The sequence below is a fragment of the Sciurus vulgaris genome, assembly GCF_902686455.1.
Source record: "Sciurus vulgaris genome assembly, chromosome: 15".
Lineage (NCBI taxonomy): Eukaryota > Metazoa > Chordata > Mammalia > Rodentia > Sciuridae > Sciurus > Sciurus vulgaris.
Window position 1 is genome coordinate 68,409,973 of NC_136476.1, and position 13,175 is coordinate 68,423,147.

The following is a 13,175-nucleotide window of genomic DNA, read 5'->3' on the forward strand; positions in this document are numbered from 1 at the left end:
TGTTAATGCTACGTATAATTATCATACTGTATGTGTAATTTTATATTATCATGTAATAAATAATCTGGCTGACTCTGTCCCTGACCCTCAAAGGTAACACTAAACTAAAACTATGCAATTTCCCCAGAGACTGAAATGCCTCTGTTATTTGACGATGGGACCCTCTACCCATACCCAATGACTAATGCTAAGGAGATAACTTATGGGGCGGGGAGGTGTCTAGCTAATTTATGCTAAGAAATAACTTGGAATGGGGTTTGATCTCCCTGATTATCCCAGAAAAACCAGTCATATGATTGGAGGGTTCCAGCTTTATTTAAGTCAGGTGATGGATGATGGGGAGTGGGGGACTGAAAACTGCATGGCCAATGACTCAATCAATAATGTCTGGTCAATTAAAACCTCTGGACATCAAAGCTCAATAACCTCCCCTGAGCAGCAATACTCTTGTTCAGAAACAGGATAAAGATGTTCATTATTGTCATACATCAATGTGCTGGGAAAGTAACATGGAACAGAAGCTTCTATCTGGAATCCTTCCAGACCTTGCCCTGCCTGTCTCTCCTTTAGGCTGGCTCTAACTCATATTCTTTTGCTAGAAAGGTATACTCATAGGTATAAGGCTTTCCTGAATTGAGTCATTCTAGCAAATTAAGAACCTGAGGGAATCCATGATAACCCCTAAGTCTATAGCAAGCTGGTCAGAAGTGAAAGAGGCTCTGGGACCACCTGAAATTACAGGATATTTTTGAAGTATCTTGTGGAGGACTGTGCCCTTAACCTGCTAGGTATGACTACTTCTGAGTAATTGTATATCAAACAAAATATTTTATATAATATATATGTGGTTATTTTATATATTATATGTTATTATACACTATTCCTTGAATTTTACTTCTTTTTTAAAAGTAAAGCTAACTACCACTACAAAAATTTAAAAAATTAGGAGTCTACCAAATATTTCAGAGCACATTCTATCAGCTGGAAACAGAACATTATTTATTAGTAAAATCTCACCAACAGTAGGACTATGCTAGTACTATGCTAGGTATGTTAATATCCCCCTTTGCTGCTCACAAAGGAAAAGTGAGCCAGGTCAGACAGCTAAATTCTCATGCAACAAAAGAGCTCATCAGATACAAACATTACTTTGTACAAAGTCAAAATCACATGACTTATTACTTCCAAAGATAACAATGATACAACTTGCAACTATAAACCCTGCCTTAAAAATCAGATGAATTATTTTAAATTTTACCACAAATATTAAATGCATTATCTAAAAACTTCCCCAGAAAGAAAAACATCCAGACCTTATGAATTCACTGGAGAATACTCCTTTATAACCTCTTCTAGAAAACAGAAAGGGTGTGGGGGTATCACCTCCCTCTGTTGTTTAAAGAGGTCAGAATAATCCTGACACCAAACAAGAGTAGTCCAAGGAAGTAATAAGAAGTAAATAAAATATATATCGCATGAGCACAGAGGCAAATAAAATAGTATTAAAGTCATAATAAATAATGTAGCTAATCAAATCCAGTGATAAATAAAAAAAGATAATACCTCATGCCAAAAATGGGAATTACCCCAAGAATGCAAAGTTGCATGTGTAAAACCACTGCAATTAACAATATTAACAAAATGAAGATAAACTGCCATGTGATTACCTCAACAATATAAAGTAAGGGTATTCATGTTGAATATATGGGAACAGACTATTCATGTTGAGTAGGCTAGGATGAAAAGAGAACTTCCTTAATCTGATAAAGAATTTTTACAAAAACTTATAGCAAACATACTTAGTGGCAAAATACCAAACACATTTTCCCTGAGTTTAAAAACTAGAATGAAACCATGGCAGTGCCAGTGAAGAGGTGGGGCAAAACTACACTGTACAATGTGGAAGAAAGGGTGGAAAATCAAAAAGAATGTGGGAGATGAAACCATTAACAATTCTATTAACTATTAACAATTCTATTCAGATTCATACTGCAAATTTTATTCAGAATATTGACAAGAAAAATAAAATGCATTAAGATAAAAAAAGAAGAAATGTTTTCATTACTTGTAGATGATCTAATTAATACATTAAAAATACATATAAATTACTAGGCTAAAAATACACCAATCAATTGCTTTTTCTCAGCAACAAACCATTAGAAATATAATTTGAAAACACCTATTTCAATGACATCAAAACACATCAACTACCTAGAAATTAATCTAGGGAAAGATGTTTGAGATCTCTACACAGAAAACTAGAATACACAGTTGTGAGAAATTTTTAAAAACTTAAAAGTATACACCATATTCATGGATCAGAAGCTCAATGCTAGTTAGGGACTTTAAAGATTTTCTACAAAAAATATGAAATCTGAAATGCTACATAATCTAAAACTTTCTGAGCACTGACCTGATGCTACAAGTAGAAAACTCCACACCTGACCTAACATGATAGATCACAGCAAAACAGGTGCACAAAACATATTGTGTAAAACTACCCTCAGGCTATGTGTATGTTATGGTTTGAATATGAGGTGTCCCCCAAAACTCCTGTGTTAATGCAGGAATGTTCAGAGATAAAATGATCAGATTGTGAGAGCTGTAACCTAGTCATCCATTCTAGTTTGAATGGACTGACTGGGTGGTAACTGTAGGCTTGTGGGGCATGGCTGGAGGAGGCAGGTATCTAGGGACTGGGTTCATCTACCCTAGGGTGCCGCCTCCCTCCCCCACCCTCTCCTTACTGATTGTCATAAAGTGAGCAGCTTTCTTCACCTGGACCCTTTGGCCACGATGCTCTACCTCACCTTGGGCCCACAGCAATGGACTCAATCACCCATGGACTGAGACCTCTAAAACTGTGAGTCCTAAATAAACTTTTCCTCCTCTAAATTGTTCTGATAGTATTTTGGTTACAGTGACAAAAAGCTAACATAAAATCTGGTACTAAGAGTGAGGTCACTACTGTGACTAGCCTGATCCTCTAGTTCACAAGCCTTTAGAGCTGGTTTGTGCAAGGAATTTGAAAAAGACTGGAGAATGCAAGCTAGAAAAGCCTTAGAAGTTTGTAAACAGAGCAATTCTGGTGGGAGATCAGAAGACAGACTGCCACAGGAGCAGACTGTGCTCAGGAGGTTTCAAAGTAAAATGAGGACTCTATTGGGAATTGGACTACTTGTGTTATATTCTGGAAAAGAACCTGTCTACATTTTGCCCATGTCCTGAATTTGTGTAAGGCTACATTTAAAAGTGAAGGACTAATTAATCTGGCAAAGGAAATTTCAAGGTAGCACAGCAATCAGTCAGTGGTAGGATACATTGCTGTCAGCTTTTTGCCAGGTGTACTCTATCAGGAACAAAAGCAGAGGTGAAGGATTTTAAAAACCTGCAGTGTGAACAGAAAAAGTGCATGTAAACCTGTGGCCAAAGAAGATATGATTGTTAAAGAGATTATAGTCACTGAAAAGATGATAAGTACTTTGCACAGAGACAACAGGAAAGATAGCTTGAAGACATCTCAGGAATTTGCAAGACCATACCCACTGCAAGCTCAAGGATATAAAAGGGAAATTTCTTTGAGGAGAGATCATGGGGGTGTTCTGCTTGCACAAGGGAGCCTAAGAAATTGTTTCACCAGGTTCAGTCGCCCACACACTCAGAGATCTCTGCAGCCATGATTCCAGGGAGCCCAACCACTGCACAAGATGACAGAAAACCTTGGCATCATCCACATGGCACTGGCTCTGCAGAAATGCACGATTCAAGTTAAGGGCTCATGGTGGTTTCAAAGAAAGGTCTGGAAAGTCAGATGAAGTATAGCAGGGTTAAAAATCCCTGTAGGCTGCCCCTGAATGGGATGATGTATGCAGCTGTGAAGGTACAGCCAAAGTTGAAATGGAGACCCCATGAATTTAAAAAGATGTCAGTAACATGGACTGTCTGCCAAGAAAAATTGATTGCTATGGAGAGAGACAGGCTAAAAGACATTCATTTGAACTGTAACCAGCAAGGTTACAAGGTAAGATTATTCAAGCCCCTTTGGAGAACACATCACAACCCTGTGTTCCACAAGCTGTACCAAGGAGTTAAAAGTGAAGTTGCTGAACCTGTTTGCCAGGCTAGGTTATGGTCTTGTTTTGGTCCCATCCTTTCTTTCCTCTCCTTCAGCTTCCTGGCAGCTTTCCTCCTATGCACCCACCCTTTGGCAGTCATGTTCTGCCTTACCGTGGCCGAGAGCAACAGATTCATGCATCTGTGCATGGAAACCTCTGAAATCGTGAACCTCAAATAAATTTTTCCTCCTTCAAGTTGTTCTGGTCAGGAGTTTGGTCACAGTAATGAAAAGCTTACGTACACAGTGTATAAGGTACATATAAGACATAAATGAATTTTGTGTTAAGACTTGGATTCTATCCCCAATTTACCTCATTATACATATGTAAATATTATAAAATACAAAACCCAAAACAATTCTGGTACCAACAATTTAGGATAAAGGTTACTCAACTTGTGCTGGTAAGATGTCAGTTCCCCCCAAACTGATCTACAGTCAATACAGTAACAATCCAGCAGACACTCTGAGGAACACTGCAATTCTGGCTCTACAATTTATGCAAATGGCCAAAATTTGCCAAGATGATCTTAAAGAAAAAAAAAAGAAAAAAGGTAGATGAATATGTGCCTAGATTTGCCAAGATGATCCTAAAAAGGAAAAACAGCTTAGATGGCCAGATTTCAAGACTTACTAAAAGTTACAATAATTATAAGTATGGCACAGTGCAATAGTAAACAGACAAGTTAAACAAAATAAAAAACTCTTAAAAGACAATCAAAGGTTGTCTGTTTTACAACAGAACTGCCACTGAAATGTAATAACTAAGTGATGGGTCTTTTTGATAAATGGTTTTAGATCAGCTACTATAAAATGGGGAAATAAAACTTAATCCCTATCTCTCATCATACATAAAAGAAAATCAAATCCTGACAGATCATAAATCTAAATGTGAGTGGCTAGGGGTGTAGGTCACTGGTAGAGCATGTACTTAGCATGCACAGGCATTGGGTCCAATCCCCAGCACCAAAAAATAAATAAATACCTAATGTAAAGAATAAAACAATAAATTTCTAGCGGGGGGCCGGGGTGGAGGGAAAAAAAAAGAGAATAATCTTATCCTTGAGATAGGAACAGATCTAAAACCAGAAAGCTAGCTGGTAAAGGAATCTGGGAAATATAAATTGCCAAATCCCAATCTCACACAGTACAGTTTATGAATGTGTATTTGGAAATAGCAGCCCTGAAGGAAACTACCATACTCTGATGAAGCATATCTGTGTAAAACCTACATCAAATATACTGCATGCAAAACTGGAACAAGACAAAAATGTATTTATCAGCACTTCTAAGTAAACTGAACTAGAGGGTTCAAGAAAATAAAACATTAAAAAATCAGGATATATTAAAAACAATTTCATAGGTTATAGGAGATGGGGAAAAAAGAATAAGGAAGTTAACCATGTTCTATATAAGATACACATAAGTTAATCATGTTCCATATAAAATACATAAATCAACTAAGATACATTAGAACAAAGGATCAGAAAGTAGTTTTTAAAATGAGTGAGTTAACTATGTTCATATATGAATACAAGACCAGTGTAACTCCACATCATGTACAACTACAAAAATGGGAAGTTATACCCCATGTATGATATATCAAAATACATTCTATTGTCATGTATAACCAAAAAGAACAAATAAAAAATATTTTTTAAAAATGAGTGATTTAAGCCAGGCATTGTGGTGCATGCCTGTAATCATAGTGACTGAGTAGTTGAGGTAGAAGTACTATAAGTTGGAGACCAGCCTCAGCAATTTAGCAAGACACTGTATCAAAATAAAAATAAAAAGGGCTGAGGATGTAGCTCAGTGGTAAAGCACCCCTGGGTTCAATCCCTAGCACCGAAAAAATAAGTAAGTTAAAATTTTAAAAATAAAATAAAAATGAGTAATTTAGCCAGATGTAATCCCAAACTGTAATCCCAGCTACTTGGAAGGCTGAGGCAGGAGAACAGCAAGTTCAAGACCAGACTGAGCAACTTAGCAAGACCCTATTTCAATTTTTTTTTTTTTAATTTTAAAGGGATAGGGAATGTAGCTCAGTGATTGCGTGCTTGCCTAGCATGTGCAAGGCCCTGGGTCCCATCACCAGTAGTGCAAATTAAAAGAAGAGGAAGAAAGAAATGTGTTAATTTACAACAGCAATAAAAACTGTAAGGTATTTAGAAATAAATTAGTAAAATGTATCAAAGTCCTTTACAGAAAAAATTATAATCTAAACTCATAAGACCAAAATAAATGGAGAATAATATCCATGAATTTCTATATCCAACAGGATAGGTTGAATCATTTTGTGATAATAAAGCCAAAATCCACATGGCTTAAAGAAACAATATTAGTTGCTGACACCGTTCATCAACCATAGGTAGGACAAGGGTTCTGCTCGGTAGCTGGCTGACAGAACCAATCCCATGTCCAATACTGCTGGCTGGTGCCATATTCCCAATCTCTCCGCCCAGATTACTGGTTAAACTAATCACATGCTCCCCTCCATCCCCAACCAAAAGGCCTCCAGGCACTATGTTTTATTTTGTGCCAGAAAAGAGAACACCAAAAATATTAATGCCAACAAATAAAATCAATATTGCAAAGTCAACAAGCTCCCCCACAATCAAACACACTCTATAGACAATAGAGTTCACAAAACCTAAAGAAGTGATCATAAAATTCATGTGGAATATGAATTGAACATGGGGCTATCAAAAAGCCAAGAATAACTGATAATTTTTAACAAAAGTGAATGGCCCAATTAGATTTCAAGACGTTTTATAAAACTATACTAATTAAGACTGTACAGCGAGGTTCAGTGGTGGCAAACCTGTGAACTTGGTGACTTCCTCGCTACTCAGGAGGCTAAAGCAGGAAGATCACAAGATTGAGGCCAGTCCAGGCAACAGTATGACCGTACCTTAAAATAAAAATAAAAAGGGCTAGGAATGTAGCACACTTGCCTAGCTTGAGCAAGGCCCTTAAATTTGTACTGGGGCTAGGCCCAGAGGCACACACCTGTAATCCCAGCAGCTCGGAAGGCTGAGGCAGAAGGATCTCAAGTTCAAAGCCAGCCTCAACAAAAGCGAACTACTAAGCAACTCAGTAAGATCCTGTCTCTAAATAAAAATACGAAATAGGGCTGGGAATGTGGCTCATTGGTCAAGTGGCCCTGAGTTTAAACCCTGGTAACAACGACAAAAACAAATTTGTACTAGGAGTACAAATATAAGAACTGTGGTGATGAAAGTACAAAAATGGACAAATCCATATGCTAAAATAGAGAACATGGAAAAAGAACTAGAAATGTATGAAACTTGAGTTGGCAAAAAATGACAAGAAAGAAGCTGAGGATATGGCTCAGTGGTAGAGTATCTGCCTAGCATGTGTGAGGCCCTGGGTTCAATCCACAGCACCACAACCTAAATAAATAGATATATAAACAATTTTTTTTTTTTAAATGACATGAAGAATCAGCAGAGCAAAGGGGTGAGGAGGTTTAGCTCAGTGGTAGAGCACATGCTTATTAGCATGCGGGAGAACCTAGGTTCAAACCCCAGCAGCATCCAAAAAATTAGAGACAAAAGAGACTATTCAATGATGTGGGAAAAAAATACCAAATACCAAAAAAATCACTTGCAGGTAAGTTAAGGACATGGGTATAAAAGCAAGACTTTAAGGCTTTTCCAAGAAAAGTGAAAAGGGGAAATTAAAACTCAACACACAAACTCAAGCATAAAGCATAAAACAGGAATACATTAAGATTAAAAACATAAAAAGACTATAAAGGCATAAACAGCTACAATGTCTTTTAACTAGAAAACTGAATATAGAGAGCTACAACTCAAGGAAAATCAATGCAATTTTCTAAGTGGACAAAGAATACAAACAGGCAATTCAGAGAAGAGACCCAAATACCAAATAATACATAAATAAAAGCATGCTCAATCACACTTGTCAGATACATGCAATTTTTTTTTTTTTTTTTTTTGTACCCGGGATCAAACTCAGTGGCACTTAACCACTGAGCCACATCCCCAGCCCATTTTATTTTGTATGTGGAGATAGGGTCTCAGTAAATTACTTAGGGCCTCGTTAAGTTGTTGAAGCTCGCTTCAAAATGCCATCCTCCTGCCTCAGCCTCTCCAGTCACTGGGATTACAGGTGTGCACCACAGTACCCAGCCTATGCAAAATTAATACAACAGTGACTGACAACAGAAAATAAAGTCTTCAAATCTAACAGTACCAAATGTTCATAAAGAGTTAAAATAAACCAAGAACTCCTCTGGTTTTCTAGGAGGATGGGGGACAACACTGACACAATCAATTCTCTACTATAAGTCATCTCCAGTAAAGTTGGAGAGGCACATACACTTCAACTTTGTAATTCTACTAATCAATAGCCCATATACAAACTAACACTAGTGAGCAAAGAGATAAGGAAAATTTCTTCCTTCAGAAAGTGTTACTAGGATAAAAAAAAATGCTAAATTTACAGTAATACTTATATTCTGATGAAAGTTCCTTAATCCCAAGAAATAATTCCCCAATTCTTCAGACCACACTTTATGTAGCACTGTCCTAGAAAATAATTTTTCCCAAGAAGAGATAAACCTAGGACACAGTATGAAACTGTTCATAGCCTCAGGGTTAGTAAAAGCAAAAATACAAAAACAATCTAAACATCATACAACTGAAGAACAAAGAATTTGTGGCAGGGTCCTACGACAGTGGAAATAAACGGGAGTTACATGTCATATGGGCCAATGGGACTATTTCTGAAAAACGTAAGATCAAACAAAACAAGTTGCAGAAAGATGTGTACAATGGTTTCCTGGCCTTTTGGCTAAGATCAAGTGAAGAAAGATGTACAATATGGATCCACTTATGGAAAGTTTCTAAATTTTACATATATATATACATGGCACATGATATAAACTTCACAGGAATGACAACCTCTAAGTGAGAAGGGAGAAAAGGAAAGGAAAATGAGATGGCAAGGAGTAACACAGGGAGTCTGAGTTGTCTTTAATGTTATTTTTTTTATTTTATTTTTTTTTTTTGGGGTGCTGGGGATCGAACCCAGGGCCTTGTGCTTACAAGGCAAGCACTCTACTGACTGAGCTATCTCCCCAGCCCCTGTTATTTTTTTTAAATGAAAGAAAGAAAAGTACTTTCATTGCAAGAAAAAAATTAAGATGTGAAGTTAATAACAAAAAATGTAAAGGCTTGACAATGATGGGTCAAGTCTTACATATGTCAATACAAAGTCATCAGAAAGGACTGAAATACAACTAAGTGGCAGACCCCTTGCCTAACATGTCAGTGTATGGGTTCAAACCCCCAGCACTGCAAAAAAAGGAAGTCTTCATACGATTGCTCCCTATATTTCTTTTTTTTTTTGGATGCTGGGGATCAAACTCAGGGCCTTGTGCTTACAAGGCAAGCACTCTACCAACTGAGCTATCTCCCCAGCCCCTATATTTCTCTTTTACTTGAAATATTTCAGTATTTTTTTTATATATATTTCAGTATTTTTAAAAGAATACATATGCACCTATCATGGTTTGGTTATGAAGTGTACACAAAAAGTTCTAAGTTCTGGAGTTAATGCAGGAACATCTACAGAAAAAATGATTGAATTGTAAGAATTGTAACTTATTTAGTCCATCTGAGTTTGAATGAATTGGGTGGTAACAATAAGCAGGTAGGGAATGGCTGGAGGAGGTGGGTCACCAGGGGCACGCCCTGAAGGGTCCATTTTCCCTGTGGCCCCTTCCCTCTCTCTCTGCTTCCTGGCTGCCATGAATGGAGCAGCACTCCTCTACTACACTCTTCCACCATGATGTTCTGCCTCACCTGGGGCGCAGAACAATTAGCTCAGCCAACCATGGACTAAACCTCTGGACTCATGATCCAAAATAAACTTTTCCTCCTCTAACTTGCTCTTGTCAGGTATTCTTCTCCTTTATATTTTCATGTACTTTTCAAATAGTCTTCAGTAAAAACATTTCTTTTTTTATTTAAAAAAAGTAGAGAGAGCAAATTTTTTTAAAAGAATTCATGTTTCAATGATAAGGAGGGGCTGGGGTTGTGGCTCAGTGGAAGGGGGCTCACCTGGTATGGATGAGGCCCTGGGTTCAACCCTCAGTACCACATAAAAATAAAATAAAGGTACTATGTCCACCTACAACTAAAGCAAAATATTTCAAAATTTTTAAAATTTTTTTTTAATTTTTTAATTACAAAACTTTTCTCCTAAAATTGTTCTGGTCAGATCATTTAGTCATAGCAGTGAAACAGCTAACTAAAACAACTGTCAAAAAGAAACAGAGAAAGGACTATCCCCGATCATCCTTGTGTAGTAGAATTTCAGGGAATTCTTTTCCATTTGTTTAATTCTAGGTCATGACTAACTTACTCCATAAGCATGTGTTACTTTGTGTAAACTAGAAAAAGAAAATGGTTATTTTTGGAGTGAGAGGTCTCAGACTTTTTAAGACCATTTAAATTTTCTATAAATAGTTATCATTTTTTCTGAATATAAAAGTAAATTTTAAAATATATGTGAGGATCTAGGGATGTTGCTTACTGGTAGATCACTTGCCTAGCACATGTGAGGCCCAGGCTCAATCCCTTGCAAAAAAATAAAAAATAAAATAAATAAGGTTAGAGTCCTAAGTGCAAGCTGAGATTGACAGGAAAGCTGAAAATACCTAGACCACTGCCCATTACATTAAGTTAATTAATAACCTAAAACTACAGAATATTTTTTAAATGATCTGTCAAGTTACCAAAGAACTATACTAGATATAACAGAATATTTCACAAAGAAATATCTTCCTAATACTATTTACCCTCTTCTGATTCATACACATGGAAATATATCAGTCAGATGACCTTTTATGCAAAAAAAAAAAAAAAAAAAAAAAAAAATTCTTTTAGGTGCTGGGAATCAAACCCAGAACCTTGTGTATGCCAGATCATATGGCCTTTTGAGTCTCAGAAAAAATATGGTGTAGTACAGATACTGTTTCCATTTATAAATGAAAAATTGGGTCTCATGACCTGACTGACTTGTCAAAGGTCACCAAACTAATGAAACACAGAACCAGGTGAACCCAAAGAAATCTAGTGTACTCCAAGTGTACACTAGAACTCAATAACTTCCTTTAAAATACTATCTACTGAAGCAGTTAATATTAGCTCCAATTTATATATGGGAAAATAGAACCTAGAAAAAAAATATTCAAGATTTCAAAGCTAGTAAGTGGCAGTCCACCTCCAAAAGCAACTCTCCTTCTAGTAGGTTAAATTACAGCATGGCCTAAGCAGAACAGATGGAGAAGATACTACATCTAAGGAGACTTAAAACCCTGACCACAGCCAAAGTGTGAGTGCTGGATCACTGAAATAATTCATCTTTTCTTCACGCATTCAGAATTGAGACCAGAAATGTCAAGCCTCCTCTGAGTAGATCTGTAAAAGTAAGCTAGAAGATCTGACATGGGCATCTTCAGCCTACTCCATGAAGCAAAAAAGCTGGCCTGAAGAAAGAATGACAGGGAGGCACAGAGAGAAGCTGGAAGAAAATCTGAATAGCTTCTAGTCCCTAGTTCCAAAGCCCTCTGGAAGGACCCTCTTGGTTCCACAAGCCTTCCTAATTCCTTATCAGTTCCCATTTTTTGTTTAAGCCAGTTTACAACTGTATTCAAATATAAAAGGAAGGTCTTTACCAAGAAAAGAAAGATATTTCCATGAGAAGTCATTAAAAAAATAATAATAATAAGCAGCACCCTCATGCCTAGGGTCAAATCAGATCAGAGAGGGAGTCCTTACTAAGAGTAGGCTCATCAAGTCCCAAGGAACCTTATCTAGTTGATATGTCTCCAAACACTCTCAAAAAACAATCCAAATCCCAATAGTTTCATAAGTATGCCATAAATTCTCCCAGCCCAATTCTTTTGACCAAGCAAGTCCATGAACAGGAAATATTCTCCCAACTGCTCCGGATCACTCCTCCATCTCCACTCATCCAAATCTGTCCCACTTGAGGTCCCACTCAAATACCATATGCTACACACACACACACAGCTATCTCCTATCCTGGACCTGCAGACTTCCACAACCTTTTCTATACTTCTAGAAATTACCTTTTGCTGTATATTATGTAACTGCCTAATCTTCCCCCTTCTCTATTTGAGGGGTGATTTGAATCTGATTCCACCTGATTGCCTACTCCTTTGTTTCCATCTTCTTCCAGTTCAAGTTGAGAAACTGTGACTTAGCATTTTTTATCCCAGCACTTAACTCAGTTTCTTGCAGAGAATAGTTGCTGATCCCTGCTGAATGTCTGAAGTATTAACTCCTCGTGCACTAGAAAGGCTATTTAGAAGTCTATACATCTGATGTCTACAGTAGAAGAAAGGAAGGGATTAATGGTAATTTATGAATTAGAATCACTTGGAAAGGGGACTGTATGTTTTTAAAACCATGACAAATGCTTAGAAGTTGTAAAAAATAAAAAAGTAGAGCAGGGTGTGGTGGTGAACACCTGTAATTCCAGCAGCTCAGGAAGGCTGAGACAGGAGGATCTCAAGTTCAAAGTCAGCCTCTGCAAAAATGAGGGGCTAAACAATTCAGTGAGACCCTGTCCCTAAATAAAATACAAAAAATAGGGCTGGGGATGTGGCTCAGAGATTGAGAGCCCCTGAGTTCAATCCCCGACACACGCACACACACACACACCCAAAAATTAAATTAAATTAAAAAGTGAGATTCCTGAAGTTCTGATTGTTTGGCAGAACGGTTCTGTTCCAAATCACCAGAAATGCAGCAGTAACTATAGAGAGGAGAGAGAGAGAGAAAAGAAAAAGAGGGCCAGGGATGTAGCTCAGTGGTAGAGCACTTACCTAGTATGAGAGCAACTCTGGGTTTGATGTGAAGGAAAGAAAAAAGGAGAGAGAAGGGAACAGGAAAGGAAAAGGAAGAAAGGGAGAAGAGAGGATAGGTAAGGAGGAAGAGGGAGAGGGGACTAATGAAAAGGTAAAAGATCAAGTGCTTCT

The 13,175-nt window shown here is 37.3% G+C and overlaps 1 protein-coding gene across 4 annotated transcripts in view; it reads right to left on the bottom strand.

Moving 5' to 3' along the window:
- Positions 1–13,175, bottom strand: part of ECPAS (Ecm29 proteasome adaptor and scaffold) — a 116,909-nt gene that overhangs the window by 92,693 nt on the left and 11,041 nt on the right. The window lies entirely within an intron of this gene.